The sequence below is a fragment of the Lingula anatina genome, chromosome 8, assembly GCF_051362555.1.
Source record: "Lingula anatina isolate TDL-2025a chromosome 8, LinAna3.0, whole genome shotgun sequence".
Taxonomy (NCBI): domain Eukaryota; kingdom Metazoa; phylum Brachiopoda; class Lingulata; order Lingulida; family Lingulidae; genus Lingula; species Lingula anatina.
In genome coordinates this window covers 5,226,207-5,241,770 of record NC_141774.1, presented here as the reverse complement: position 1 = coordinate 5,241,770, position 15,564 = coordinate 5,226,207, and the positions used below count along the sequence as shown (strand labels likewise).

At 33.8% G+C, this 15,564-nt stretch overlaps 1 long non-coding RNA gene across 1 annotated transcript; it reads left to right on the top strand.

Annotated features, from left to right (window-relative positions):
* Positions 1-10,521: 10,521 nt before the first annotated feature.
* Positions 10,522-12,076, top strand: LOC106153683 (uncharacterized). Its single transcript, XR_001237442.2, has 2 exons — positions 10,522-10,594; positions 11,647-12,076. It is a non-coding gene; the product is annotated as an uncharacterized LOC106153683 (long non-coding RNA).
* Positions 12,077-15,564: the final 3,488 nt, after the last annotated feature.

Sequence of the window (15,564 nt, the reverse complement as noted above, 5' to 3'; positions counted from 1 at the left end):
ATGAATTGAAGTGTGCAATGCAAAGAAGAACCAAACTCCTACTAATCTGGACACACTCCCCCAAACTATTTAGGAAGAATGGGACAATATCCCATAAAACATAATTGTTACCCTTGTTAAAGGCAGGCTGTGCCACCTACATGAGGTAATAACAGTACGCGGTAAACACAAACGAAATTAGCCAAGGATCCTTTAACGAGCACATCCTAATGCTAAATGTGTGTAAATTTGGTGACATTTGGTGGTGTCGTTTCAATTTAATGGAGATTTATTTACCTCTGTGAAAATCACAGTGAAACGTTGGATTTAAGGGGGTACATGTAGTATATATGAATAAATGGTATTTAAATATTAATATTTTCACGGCTAGTTTGTTTTTTCTATCTGACAAATCATGTTAGTTATGGTATCTTGAATGAAAATCACTACATATAACAACCTTCACCTGTGATGTGATCATTTATAAATAACAGCACATGATACTGAAGGTGGGACAACCTTTTTGACCAATGTTATATATATATATATATATATATATATATATATATATATATATATATATATATATATATATATATATATGAGGTTTATTTGAAAATGTTTTTTTAGCCGTTTTTGTACACGGCGTGACGACAATTACGTCGCACGCCGCGTTAGTTACGTCACCTTATGCCGACACATGGTAATTATTTCAGTTCTTTTATATAGAGTGTCTGGTGTTATCATTATTAACAGTTTTTCGTCCAAGCAAAGGTTGCATAGAGCTGATTTTTCCTTTGCTGCGATGATTTCTTTATGATGTCCGATCTAATGCCATACTGGGTGTAAGTATATTCATGACGATAAAGAGGAAATAGAGAGAGAGAGAGAGAGAGTTTACGTACTGGATACAAAGTTGACCCCGGAAGTGGCCCACATATGTCGGCGCACTCATCCTTTCCCGTTGCCCAGCGACATCTTACAATATCCCCATCTGCGTCAGCATTCGGAATGTCAAATTGATAGCCACATGTGACATCCATGCTATTGAAAATAAAAATGACAATAACCATTTTAATTATAATGGATCAATGTGTTATTTACGAGCTCCCTAGCGAATTGTATTAACTTGTTTTGCACTAATATTATATTTCTGTGATTAAAGTCATGTGATGATCCGTGAAATTTTACTTGCACTAAACATCAAGTACTTACTTAACCATGGCGCTACTTGTGGTTATTGGGCTTGCATTTGGTTTTCCCGTGTCGTTTCGGATACCAGCGTTATATTTGGTTGCAACATTCCAGTTTTTTTCTTCTCCTGTTTCCAGTGTTACCCAGCAACAGGATTTAAATCTGAGATGTTTAAACATGTGGAATAATGAGACACGCAAATACAAATACAGGGGTACCCGTTGAATTAAATTTCTTTAAAACGACCTAAGTTATATTTGGGCCATGACCCATACACTTTCACTCATGGGCCTGATTTGGTCTTACAGTGCAATTTAAGACTAAAACTAGTCTGAGGCGATCTTAAATAATTAAGGGATGACAACTGTTCATTTTGGTCCAAAAAATAAATTTTCCTGGGGTATACAGCAATTTTTCCATATTAACCAATGATTAATGAATCCATTTCTACATAAAGAATTAGTCCCTGTTTTTATTTATTTATTTATTTATTTATTTATTTATTTATTTATTTATTTATTTATTTATTATTTTTAAAGGGCTTTTACAGAGTGTAGCCATCTGTGGAGGTCGCGTGGTCAGACTTGGACTGACTTGGTTGGATAGACTTGGTTGTAGAAGTACTAGTGTAGCATGTTTTAATGTTTTTACATCAGAGCCTAAAAATATAGTTTCAAAAGCAATAGAAAGGTACATGTATTCTAAAATAAGACATGCCTTTTTATTTGTCACACACATTTGAAAATTCACTTCAATCTACCATATAAATATACAGTTTTAATTTTATTTAAAATCTTATAACACTGTAGACATCCAATATTAGAATTTCACATTTAAAACAATATTTTCATGAATTTTTTGCTTTTGAAGGAAGTCATGGCAATTATAGTGTTACTCACTGGACTTTCTGTTCGTTTTTAGTCTTAAGATCAAATTAAGACTCCTTACTTGATTTTTGAGATCGCCTCAGACTAGTTTAGTCTTAAATTGCACTTTAATACAAAATACAAAATTAATACAAATTAATACAAAATTAATACAAAATCGGTCCCACTAGTGTTGATATCAAAAAAGGAACAAATTATCATAGTGATTTTAGTAAGGCCTATGTCTCTATTGTCAAAATATGTGGGATAGCAGTATATTACACACCTTATATAACTCCATCCCACCAGTGGCAATTTTATAACAACAACCCACCAAATTGCGTTTTTTTAGATGGGGGTAAGGAAAATAAATTGCTTACTATATCATAACGATAAAGATATATCAATGTATCATATACTATTATGGAGGCATTGGATGAGACATTTAATTTCATAAGTCAAAGATTCGTGACAATTAGTCAGGAGTCATTGATATTGGGCCAAAGGTCACAAGAGGTCACAGTTTATGGGTTTCTCAAAATTCAAACAATTTTTATTAATCATTGTTTGAATTAATTTTTAAGCATTTGAGGAATGATATGTGACCATGCTAAAATGTAATACTTATGACGATTTGGAGCCTCAAAATTTTATTTCAGAAAATTATGAAATTGAATGTGAGGGGAAGTCTTAATATCCCATATTTGAAAGTTGGGGAAGGGGTGAGAAAGGGCTTACTACATCAACATGGTTAAATATATCAATGAATTATATATACTTATGGAAGTAAGGGATGGGACATAGAAACATGGCAATTAGTCAAGGGTCAGTGTTAATGGGGCAAACGTCAGAAGAGGTAATATTTCATGGATTTTTCATTAAATTAAGGCCAAAAAAATTTTAACATAACTTGAGAAAAATGGTATAATTGGTATTTTGTCAATGAATCATGAACATGTTATACATCCAAACCCAAAATAAAGGTGCAATCGATGTCACAGGCATGCTCATAAGAATATCCAGTGCATAGATGGCAAACTACATTTGATTATTTTAGTGTCCCACATGAAGAAGTTTATATCAAAGTTTCACTCTCCTGTAACAATGAACAATAATAAAGTAAATCATCGTCTAACACCACTTACAATTTAAATATTTATAAAAAACAGCCTCACGTCATGTATAATTTACCATGAGTGAATCACTACAAAATATATTGGAACGCAGTATAAAAATTAAAATTGAACGATCAGGAACATACATTAACATACGTTTTCGGAACACACATTACCATTTAGGGTTTTTTGAGAAATGTAAAGACATGGTGAAAATTAAGATTCTATACACATAGGTGTTTTTAAAAAGTGAATACAACTTTAAACTAGACTACAACAGGCTGAAGCCAGTGGCGGAGGATTCCCCTGCAAAATCGAGGTGGAATGACCTTGAAAGAAAAAGGTCAATTTCAAGGCCATGTGTTAAATCTGATCTCATATTCTGAAAGAAAATGTGTGGATTAGGGGAGGTGGATCAACAATACATCAGTTTTAGCCCAAGTGAATATGTCACCTTGAAATGTCCAAATAACCTTGAAATTGAAGGTCAAGGTCAGATTTCACATTTGATTTGGGGAGGTTGGATATAGGTTTGAGTGCAACATTATAAATATTTTAAAATCTATATTAAAAAAAAAGGCATCATGCAATTGCTACAAAAGTTCAGTTTATTTTAGATATAGTTTAGATAACACTATAAGGCATTATTCTATAATTTAGGCTGTGGGCATCCCGGATTTTGAGATATGGGAAAGAAACCTGTTTTAAGGCAGATTCGTCATTAGCGACCATAACCTACTTTCATAAAAGTAGGTCATTATCTTGGGATTTACATTAGTATTATTGGCCGTAAGGCCCTTAGCCATAATTATGGCCCATACTTTAGGCATAATTGCAATTTCAAATTTTACAAATTTCGTCTTTAAATGCCCCTGTGACCTTGAAAAATGGGTCAAGGTCACTATTATTGGGTGTATAGCATATTCTGACTATAGGCTACCTATGATAATTATTTCAATTTTTTTGCGAAAAAAACATGTGGAAAGAAAAATGTCCAAATGACCTTAAAATTGAAGGCCAAGGTCAAATTTGACATTTGATTTGGGGGTTGGGTATATGTTTGTGGTAGTATTCTATAGCTTGTTATTACAAAAAAAATCAGGATTTCATGGAGAAATTGACAGTCACTAATTCTGTGAAATTATTAATATTTAAAAATTTATATTAAAAAAAAATAATCAGTCAATTGTCAATATTTTAGCGATTGCACTGGATAGAAATACCGGTTAACTTTCTACATTGGCTCTGTGACATCTGGTTTACCCCCTGCCGAATGTCAACCATATGGAGTATATCATGTAATAATTTTGACCTTGACTTGACCTACTTTCCTAAAATTGGATCACATGATATAGAACCATTGTGTGACCTCACCTATGAAAGATTTTGTCAAAATGTTGAAAATTCTAGGAGATATTGCATTTTGAAATTTGCAAAATTTCCACTTTAAAAGGCTCTGTGACATTGGAAATTAGGTCAAGGTCAATGAAATTGGGTGGACCGGAATAACTTTTCATAGGCTATCAGTATGATTTTTTTTCAGTATGAATTTAGTTCTAAAAGGTTTTGTAAAGCAGAAAAACAATTTTGAAATTCGTCTGATTGAATACAACACCCTTTATGATTAACATTGTGCTGCTCTACACCACACAGTATCTGATGTCCACCGCTTTAAGGTGATTTTTAATTTAGTTTACATAATGGATGTGTTTACATTAAAACAATCTGTAAAAATTATTAAAACAATATAAATATGAAAATAGCAATTAAAATTTATTATAAATTATATCAATCACTGTGTAGTAACTGTGCATTTGAAAAAAAAATCAAATTATATCTTATTTTATTGAACATCTTAAATACTAGTCTCTTATAAAGGTATTGCAATCCTTTATTTCATCCAGATACAGAAATTGAGGGTTTTCCTGCATCTAATTATTTTAAAAAATGCACCTATCTTTGTGTTAATTTAAAACAATAAAAAACTCGAAAATATAAAATATCGACGTTTATATTCCTTTTTTGCAATGTATAAGCATAGGCAACTCTCGAATCGTCAATTTAATACCTCTGTGTTTAAAGGTAAGATAACAACTGTTATGGAGTGAAACTTCATCCCTGAAAAAGGATTTTATCACCCAAATTGTCAGAGCTGACCAGAGTGTATGGCTACAACCGGCATTTTGGTTTGAATGTTTTTGTTATGGATTCATGAGCCTCTAATTATAGATTTTCATTAAACAAAGGCATTGATTTGCTTTATCATCGATTAAAATTAACTAAGACCTTTTTAAGAAAAAATGCTGTTTTTTTAGTACTAAATGATGTCATTAAATCGGTTTTGAAATGGTGACTGTGAGTGCTCAGGCAAAATAGACATTTAGCAAAACGATTTTCAGTTTTTAACCCAAAATTGTGATTATGACGTTATCCGTAAGAAGGCACATGCCTATATGTTAATTAACTTAGGGCGCATTCCCATAGATTTAAGATCGGTCTATCTCCGTGGGGATCTCACTAGATTACTGTCAGATAATCCGGCTGAAATGTCCGCCCCGCCTACTACAAGCTGTAAGGGGGTAATTAACTTACGTGCTCGCTCAGCTGACAGCTATTTTAATATTTAGCGTGAACCCCCAGGGAGTTAGGTCGATGTAGTTGGATCGATATAAATATCTGGGAATGGAGTCAAAGTCACTGAACACTGACGACTTATCTATTACCCGAAATAATGTATGTAAGGCAGTTTCACAAGGAGTTTTGGACGAAAGGTGATAATAACCATGAATATAACCAGAAACTTCTACTGCTACCAACAGATTGTTTTCTACATTATTTTTTCCACTTCTTATATATAAACCTTAAGTGTGTGTCCACCAGAAAACCAGACCAAATGTAGAAAATGCGGCAAGGTGGGGGTGAACGGATTTACATCATATTTGATGTGTTTGAACCTTTATATGAACAATATCTGAGGCTGAAGTATTTCCTGAAAAAAATCCCTACTTACAGAGATATGGCCAGTGACAATTTGGGGGTATTGTCAACCAAAAATTCTTCTGAAAAACAGGGTTATATTGGTTGGCCTTAAAGTTTATACAGCCCCCACGAAAATGCAGTAGTATCGAAGTAGCAAAGAAGCATTAACGCAGTAGTGGTGTGGAGCATATTTGCAGTAGAAATGCAGTATAGCCTACTGCAATTCTACTTCAAAATTTACATAGGGTTGTACAGAGGAAGAGCATTAATGCAGTAGATTAGCAGCATGATAGAAGCATGTTTCAAATATGCTAATTAGCTCCCACATCGAAGCAGATTTGAAGCATGTTAGCAGTATGATTGCAGTGGTCTACTGCGCTGGAGTATCTAGTTCGTCTTCGTGCGGGACAATATAACAAATGCTAAGGAGATGCATGAGGCCCTAGTTTCTGCAGTTAGAGCCATTTTCTACATCCAGCTAGACAGACATCTTCCAAACCTGCGTGGACTGGAGTGTCCAATTACAACAATTTAGCTTTCTTGATTCCTACAACATGAGAAAAGGTGTCTCCCTTCCTTGAGCAGTTTTTACATGAGTGATACTGATGTTAAAGTTAATTTGGGTTTTTCTGAGGCAAATGTGCCAACTGGGACTATACCAAGCAAGATCACAAACAAAGACATTTTTCTTGTCCAGAGAAGTCTTGTCTGAAATATTTTGCTACCAAGACTGAAGAGTAATTGTAAGGTCCTTTTTTGAGACCACAGTTATGAAATGTGCCAAAAAACAGCTTTTGATCAAATTAGTCTAGTGGACCAACAATCTGACTAAAGAAAAACTTAAAGCACATTAGCTGTGAGAGAACTCCACCCTCTTGAATATCCCACTGAGTTACACAATGGATGAGATTTAAAGTCGTCTAAACCTTTGAAACTATATTCAAATAAAGTAAAGGAGTTTTTACTGAAGGAGTTTAGATTTACAATTTAATTCAGTATAAGGCACGATGTTATCTTAACATTTGGTTTGCCCATATTAAAGCAATTATGCATAATGTCTACCAGCATAATCACCATCAATTTGAATATCATGATGTCAAGATGTCATGAATATCAACGATGTTATCTTAACATTTGGTTTGCCCATATTAAAGCAATTATGCATAATGTCTACCAGCATAATCACCATCAATTTGAATATCATGATGTCAAGATGTCATGAATATCAAGAAAATGTAACTTCGAGCACATGTCTTGGCATACAAAACAAAATATTCTCAGAAAAAAAAAACAATGTTGACACATTTTTTTTTATTTTTACTCACCAACTTCAGAATACGAAAAAAAAAAAAAAAAAAAAAAAAACTCACATAGATGACAAACTAATGTCTCTGCTCATCAATTTAACCTGACGTTAATGTTGTATGTGCCCTTCTGTCTGTTTGCTCTGGACAGTAGTTTACCAATTTGTGATGTACATGTATGAAGGCATTTTGAACAATATGTGGTTGGGTGGTGGTGAAAGACAAACAAAAATAGACTTACCCAAACGAAAACACACCAGAGTGTCGCAGAGTGTAACTGAACACATTGTACCCTTGTTGCCATTGGTCAGTGGGATCTATGGCTTTGACATAGTACCTGTGAGGAGCAACTGAAGGGGTTCCGTATCCGCAACCTAAAGTTACATATAAGGGGGTAGTAAAATGTGCTTTTTGTCATGTCACCACTTAGGACTTTCCTTTGGCCAAACTTTACTCGGCAATGTCAAACTCATGTGAGTGATATTCAGAATGGTTTCATTTATGCTAGATCCTGAAATTTGATTTACCTGTTGGCTGTTTCGTCTGTTCACTCTGACAGACTTGGTCACAACTGTCAACAGGTAAATCAAATCTCAGGATCTAGCACAAATGAAACCATTCTGACTATCAAAACTAAGATCCAATGAAACTGTTTTCTCATGTGAGTGATCTGTGAGCATCAGTGAAATTTACTTACCAGAGAAACACTTCCAAGCACCAAAATTCAAAGAAGTATAGGAAAGATGTCCTATATTAGCCTGCGTGCAGGGGTGTTCACAAGGACCATAATCTAATTTCCAGGCAGAACTCCAAGCACAGGTCACTTAAATAAATAGTCCAATAATTTGATGCAGAAAAAAGGGTGAATTGTGCATTTTTAACCTACAAGCATAAAATTTGGCACAGTTGTAGAGAACGGGATTCTAAGCTATTTTGGATACATGGACATGTCGGAAAATTCCAATATGGCCGCCAAATCCAATATGGCCGCCACAAATACTCTTTAAAATTAAAACTTCTAATATATAATCCTATAATGGTTTAAAATATCATTTTATAAATAGAAAATACCATGCTAAGAATGAATTATCAATATCCGCTTCTTAAGGAGGAAAGAAATCCAAAATGGCCACCAAAAGTAAAATAACTCAAAAATATACTCAAAATATGCAGCAGTATGGTGAATTCATGAAGCTCCTACAACCCAAAGCATAAACATTGGCACAGTTGTGGAGATCATGATTCTAAGCAACGTTGGATACAGGGGCCTGTCTGAAAATTCCAATATGACAGTCAATTTCAATATGACCACCAAAATGCCTTTTCAAGATGAAAGTTATTTATGTATAGTCTTTTATAAAAAAATATAATTTAGTGATTAGAAAATACCATAGTATGTATGCAGTATCAGTATCTGCCTCTTTATGACTTAAATTCCAAAATGGCCTCCAAAAGTCAGCGGGCCACATGTATTAAATTGTAATCACTCATGAATAGGAACGTGGGCTTTGCGAGTACCTGTATAATCAGTAAATTTCTACTTGTGCAGTAGTTTGCAAAGAGTTTGCAAAAAACACTGCAGAGTTTGTAAAAAATACCAAGCATGATACATTTATTATCTATGTACTGAAACAATGCTTAATTATAATCAGCAGTTTGACCTTTTACTCTGGCTTTTCATTAAGATCAGTTAGCGTTTTTATTTTAATGGCACTCATAGGCGACTTCCCCTTTATAAGAAAAAAAAAAGTATCATGTAAAATCCATAAAATGTGAAAGAAACACCAAAGTAACTAGTCTCAAAGAGGCAAATTGGGGTGTTCCAATTTTGTCTGTTGGTTATGATTCTTCAGTTGGATCACTGCATGGTGCTTCCCAATAAAAATACGCTGTAAGGACGAATTTTTTATCACCATTCATGATCAAATGTTTACAAATATACCCTTACGAAAATTTCCTATAGGAAATCCTATAGGATCCTATAGGAAATCATATAGGATCCTATAGGAAATCTTATAGGAACCTATAGAAATTCATATTAACTGCTTTGAATATTTTTACAGCTTTTTATATATTGTTGGATCTTTGGCAAAATTGGTAATAAGCACTGGTCCCTCAAAACAAAAGATAATATCATGTTTACATTCTTTATTCAATATGTATAAATGTGTATGTTTAAGGAATTTTAATAAGGTTGAATGAAAAATAATGAATCTGGTTTAAATATCAGTATATGATTTTGATTTTTAATTTATGTTCAGACCATTACAAAAATTCCTATAGGAAATCTTATAGGAATTTCTATAGGAACCTATAGGAAATCCTATGCAAATTCATACAGGGAATTTTTATAAGGCCGGGTTGAATAAAAATAATGAATCTAATCTAAATATCATTATATAATTTTAATTTTTAATTTATGTTCAGACCATTCTAAAATTCCTATAGGATCCTATAGGAAATCTTATAGGAATTTGATAGGAAATCCTATGCTAATTCATACAGTGATTTTTTATAAATCAGTGATTTTTTATAAAGCCGGGTTAAATGAAAAATAATGAAACTGGTCTTAATATCAGTATATAATATATTTTTACTTTTTGTGTGATCATAATATTCACTTACTTCATATTTCTTCTATTATATTGAAAGTCAACCTTATCTAATCAGATTTTACCTGACCTTGGCTGTTTTAAAAAGTGAAAGTGCAATTCTGCCTAATATATAAAATATAATGTAAAATCATAAGTGCGAACAGCATGGGTATAGTACTGTCCCTCATAAAGGATGGGAAACGAGGATAAATTAATATGTTTATATAAAAGACACATTTTATTATAAACCATGCTCAATCACTTGTAAGGTTTAACAGTCAACTGATGTTAGCTAGACAATGCCCTACTCCACCAGCCATAACCACAGATTCAACAACTGTGAATTTCTTTTGTTAGCCTGGCACCTATTATTAGGTCACTACTCCTGTAGCTATTGTTACACTAGTAACAGTAACCGCCTATTAGATATTATCAGATGTGTGGTATCCTGTCTAAGTCTTTGTTTATATGAGACTTGCACCAAATGAGACAGCTATCAAGACAGTTTAAATTCAAAAGCATAGGGGAAGGATACAGAGTGTAGAAAAATCTGATTGAGGAAGGTATGTATTACAGTAATGCATTGGATCATTTGGGCATCTAATCAAATTGAAAATGAGATAATTATTTGATCTAATTTGTAGTTTACCTTGTAAACAACATATCTATATTACATTGAACAAGTTATAATTTATAATGAAGAAACAAGGATACATAATGCAATCATTGTTTAGTCTCTTTATTTCTTATTAAAACTGTGATCAATTGCTCATATTTCTTTAAATGCAGTTGAATCTAAAAAAACTTTACATTTCATTTAACTTTTGGTTTGTGATTTATTAAAAATTATCTATTTAATGTTATCCACAACTGCCTCCAAGGGACCATCATGATATATATAACTGAAAAGGACCCATGCTAATAAATAACATACAATTAACATGTCAGGGAGGCTGTCAGGGCAAATTTCATTACCTCACATGTTCTTCAGGATCGTTTATTTGCCAAGTTTTCTTTCCCTTTAATTTCTTTTCAACCCTTAATGTAAGGTAAACACCATAGTTTGTTTTAAAATATTTTTTGCTAACCTATACATAATGGAAATGAAATGTGCATTGTGAAAATCTGGCCATTTTGCTTACATAAAAGCTATAAAATTTAATTTGGGGGTTGCTTTTTTGTGGTTTGGACTGATGATTTAGATCAAGCAAAGACTGGTGAGAATAGGGAATTACCGTTTACCCTCGGAAATGAGTTTTCTATGAGTTTTTGGGACTTTTTTGGCCCTGGCAGCTCTGTAATGGCCCAATTGCATATTTAACCAGAGTAGAGTTTTCTCCAATGCAAATTTCCGCATTTTAAAATGCGTTTCTGATTGTTCCTGTGGACTTGGTCCTATGAAATATGTTCATGTTCTTTATATTTTTTTTTTACAAATTATCCAGCTTTAATACCTTGTCTTTGAAAAAAATTCAGTTAACTAATAAAGGCTATGAATTGCTCAAAATAGAATTGGTGCAATGATTATTATTGATCTCAGAAATTTTTTCCTTCATCATTTTGCATTTTTGTAGACATGTACAATTAATTGAAATTCACAATGTCTTTCTTTCAGAATACGTCTGCAAATGGTTCAACGCAACTCAGACGGAGGTTAAGAAGGTTATCACAGTAAAGTTGAACAATGTGCAAAAGACTTATCACAGTAAAATTGAACAATGTGCAAAAGACTTTTGTCTGAAATTCTTCAATTATTAAGTGACTAAAGCAGTATGCTGACAATGGACACGGTCTGGCCAAGGGAGGTTTTAGCCACTTATTCTGGCAGGAGTTCGAACTCACAGAAGAAAAAGACAGTGACTCCACAGCTTGACAAGACATATTGCATACTTGTGATAACTTTTAGAACTTATAATTAAAAAGCAGTAGCAACACCATTAAATTTGCAAAAATCTATGAAACAATTCTCTAGTAAGCTGGATGCATATCATACTGTGGAATATGTACATACATTTATACATATTGAATAAAGAATATAAACATGATATTCTCTTTTGTTTTGAGGGACCAGTGCCTATTACCAATTTTGCCAAAGGTCCAACAATATATAAAAAGCTGTAAAAATATTCAAAGCAGTTAATATGAATTTCTATAGGTTCCTATAATATTTCCTATAGGATCCTATAAGATTTCCTATAGGATCCTATAAGATTTCCTATAGGATCCTATAGGATTTTCTATAGGATCCTATAAGATTTCCTATAGGATCCTATAAGATTTCCTATAGGATCCTATAGGATTTCCTATAGGATCCTATAGGAAAAAGGGACAATTTCCTATAGGATCCTATAGGAAATCCTATAGGATCCTATAGGAAATCCTATAGGAAATCTTATAGGAAATCCTATAGGAAATTTTCGTAAGGGTAACAAAAATAACAGCTAATCATAACAGCTAATCAAACAGGTCTCAACAATTTGGTGTGGTACATTGGTAAAGTACTAAATACAGTAGCACAGTGGCACTTGGCAATCTCAAGATGTTATTTTGTGCTTCAAAAGTAAATAAGAAACATCAAATTTCAGCTCTAAGAAATGGATTTAGTACATTTGCAATAATGGCTACCGAAAATTTAGTGAATATTCATGAGCAAAGAAATATGCTGGAGGGCAGTTGTTAATACGTGCTCTATTCAAGAGTTGTATTGCAGACTTCCAACTTCGTGCACGCAAAAAGCAGTAGGCGCCAAACTTGGGTTTTCATTTGCTCATTTGGCAACTTGATTAGTTACAAACGTATACTTCCAAATAAATGAACATGATAATAAAATAATTAAAGTCCTATAGTTAATACAAATGAAGCTTCAAAAATCCACGTTGTATTCTGAGGATTATACCAGGAAATTAGAGCAATATGGTCTTTGAAAGGTAAAAATTCATCGGGGTTTCCGACATCATTGTCTTTGTGGGACAATCCAGAATGAAGCCATGGGGAGTGCTCACTTACCCAGATAACAAAACTTACCTTTCGCAGGTAGCTACTATCACATTTGTTCGTAGTTTTGTGTGCAATTGCTAACTGTGGTGAGGGGAGTCAGAAGCATAGGAAGACTGGTCCTATGGGGGTTCACACTAATAACCTACATCTATTAGTATGCACTGCCAAACCACACTCACATTCCTGTTGTCCCTTATGCTTGTAAACTGATGCTTTCTGGTGTTAAAAATGACAAATGCCTCTTGGTATTTTGTTGGGAAAATGGATTACATGTTAGAGGTATAGCTTTAGGCAAATTCTGAGAAAGCTGAGGGAAACTCAACTAAAACTAGGCACATTTGAATGAATGAGAATTATTTAACCAAATAAGTAGAAACGTAAAAATGTGACATTCAAGTTCCATGCAAATTGTCCATTGACTACAGTAAAAGGATGATTAGCCATAATAGGTGCAAGGCCTACTTGACAGAATAACTTTCGTTACTTTAAAACTAATTTGTGAAAATACCTTGACAATTTCATACCCTGTGGCACTATAGAATTGCTGCATGTAGCTGCATGTAGTGACTTGACCAAAAAGAGTCATTTTGGATCTTAATGTAACTAAAGGAGCAGCTTTTTGATAATTCTGAGGTGTTTTCAAACCAAAAACATAAAGGATTATTATTAGATTATGAAGTAGAATTTTACTTTAAAAAAAAAAGTTTTGGTGGCCATATTAGAATTGTCAGACATGTCCCTATATCTAAAAATTGCTTAGAATCCTGTTCTCTACAATTGTGCTAATTTTCATACTTATAGTTTTAAGTGCATGTTGAATTCACCATACTGCTGCTGCGAGTGGCCTGGATTTGGATTTTTATACACCTAAAGAAGCACATACTGATTACTTCTTACCATAGTTTTGAATGGCCATAAAATGTTATCTTAAGCTACTATACGAGTTTTGAACGAGTATTTGTGGTGGCCACATTGGATTTGGGGGCCATATATTGTAATTTTTAGACATGCCCATACATCCAAAATTGCTTAGAAACCCATTCTATACAAACATGCTTGTACTTTTTGATGAATTCACCATTCTGCTAGATATCTTGGATTAGTGGAATGCTACTTATTATGGCGGCCTTTTTGGATTTAATATACCAAAGGAAACAAGTACTGATACTGAATTTATACCGTGGTGTTTTCTAACATTTATATGATATTTAAACCATTCTAAGACTATATACTGAACGTTTAAATTTGAAATAATATTTTGGAGGCCATCTTGGATTTGGCAGCCATTTTGGAATTTTCGGACATTTCAATGCATCCAGACTTGCTCAGAATTTTACTGTCCACAACTGTGCCAAATTTTATGCTTGTAGTTTTAAGCGTATTATGAATTGACCATTCTAAATGATATCTTGAATAAGTGGACCGCTTTTAACTGTTGACGGCCATTATGGATTTTATACACCTGAAGAGCTCATGCCATGGTGTTTTCTAGCCTTCATATGATATTTTAAGACATTAAAAGACTATGTACTTGAGGTTTTAATTTGAAAGGGTATTTTGGTGGCCATCTTGGATTTGACGGCTATTTTGGAATTTTCAGACATGGCCATATATTCAAATTTGCTTAGAATTTCATTATGCACAACTGTGCCAAATTTCATGTTTGTAGGTAAAAAATGCACAATTTTTCACCAAATTCCTAGACTAAAAGGGAAACAACTCAGAGTAGTTATAAAATGTATCAACATTTGCAGAATCGATTTTATTTCTAGAACTGTCTACGTCGAATGGTATGGTGGGAATGTGACATGGACACCAACTTGGCAATGATACTTTTACCAGCTGAGGGAAGTTTAAGCGTTGTCAGAATGTATGGACACGTAAGGGTCTAGAGAACAGCGGATAGGCAATTTATTTTCAATTTTCTGCTACTGGTTGACAGGACACACAAAAGAACAGGGCAAAACATGTATGGGGTATTGTGGCTACTATGGTGTAGGCGAGCTGGCAGTGATTAACAGGAACTTTAACACAGACCCATGCATCGAAGTACTTGAAAGGAACTTTAGGAAATCTGTTGGCAATATCTTTAGGACCCACGACTACTTATTGATGCTTCATTATGACAATGTTACTCCACGCACAGTCAATGCAACAGTAGGCTGTTCATATGCAAACCAGATCCGGACCCACAATGGTCGATTAGCTCAAGCCCTAGATGAGAACCCCATAAGGAATGTATAGGATATCATCGGGAATGGATAACTAAGGGCTAACCCTGCATGCCAAAAGTATTTCTTAAACTTTATTTGCATCGTATGTGGAATGCCATCACTGCGCAAAGGTAACATTGATTTTTGTCTCCACAAACAGACGCTTCCCCATCGTATCTTCAGTGATAATAACATATTTAAAGAAACTCTTACCGTTCATCAGGCCGAAATGTGTGCTATTAACAACTGACTAATTGCTGAAAACAAAAACGTCCAACTTACCAACTGAAGCGTCATCCGGAGCGGGCCTACAGCTGATTGTA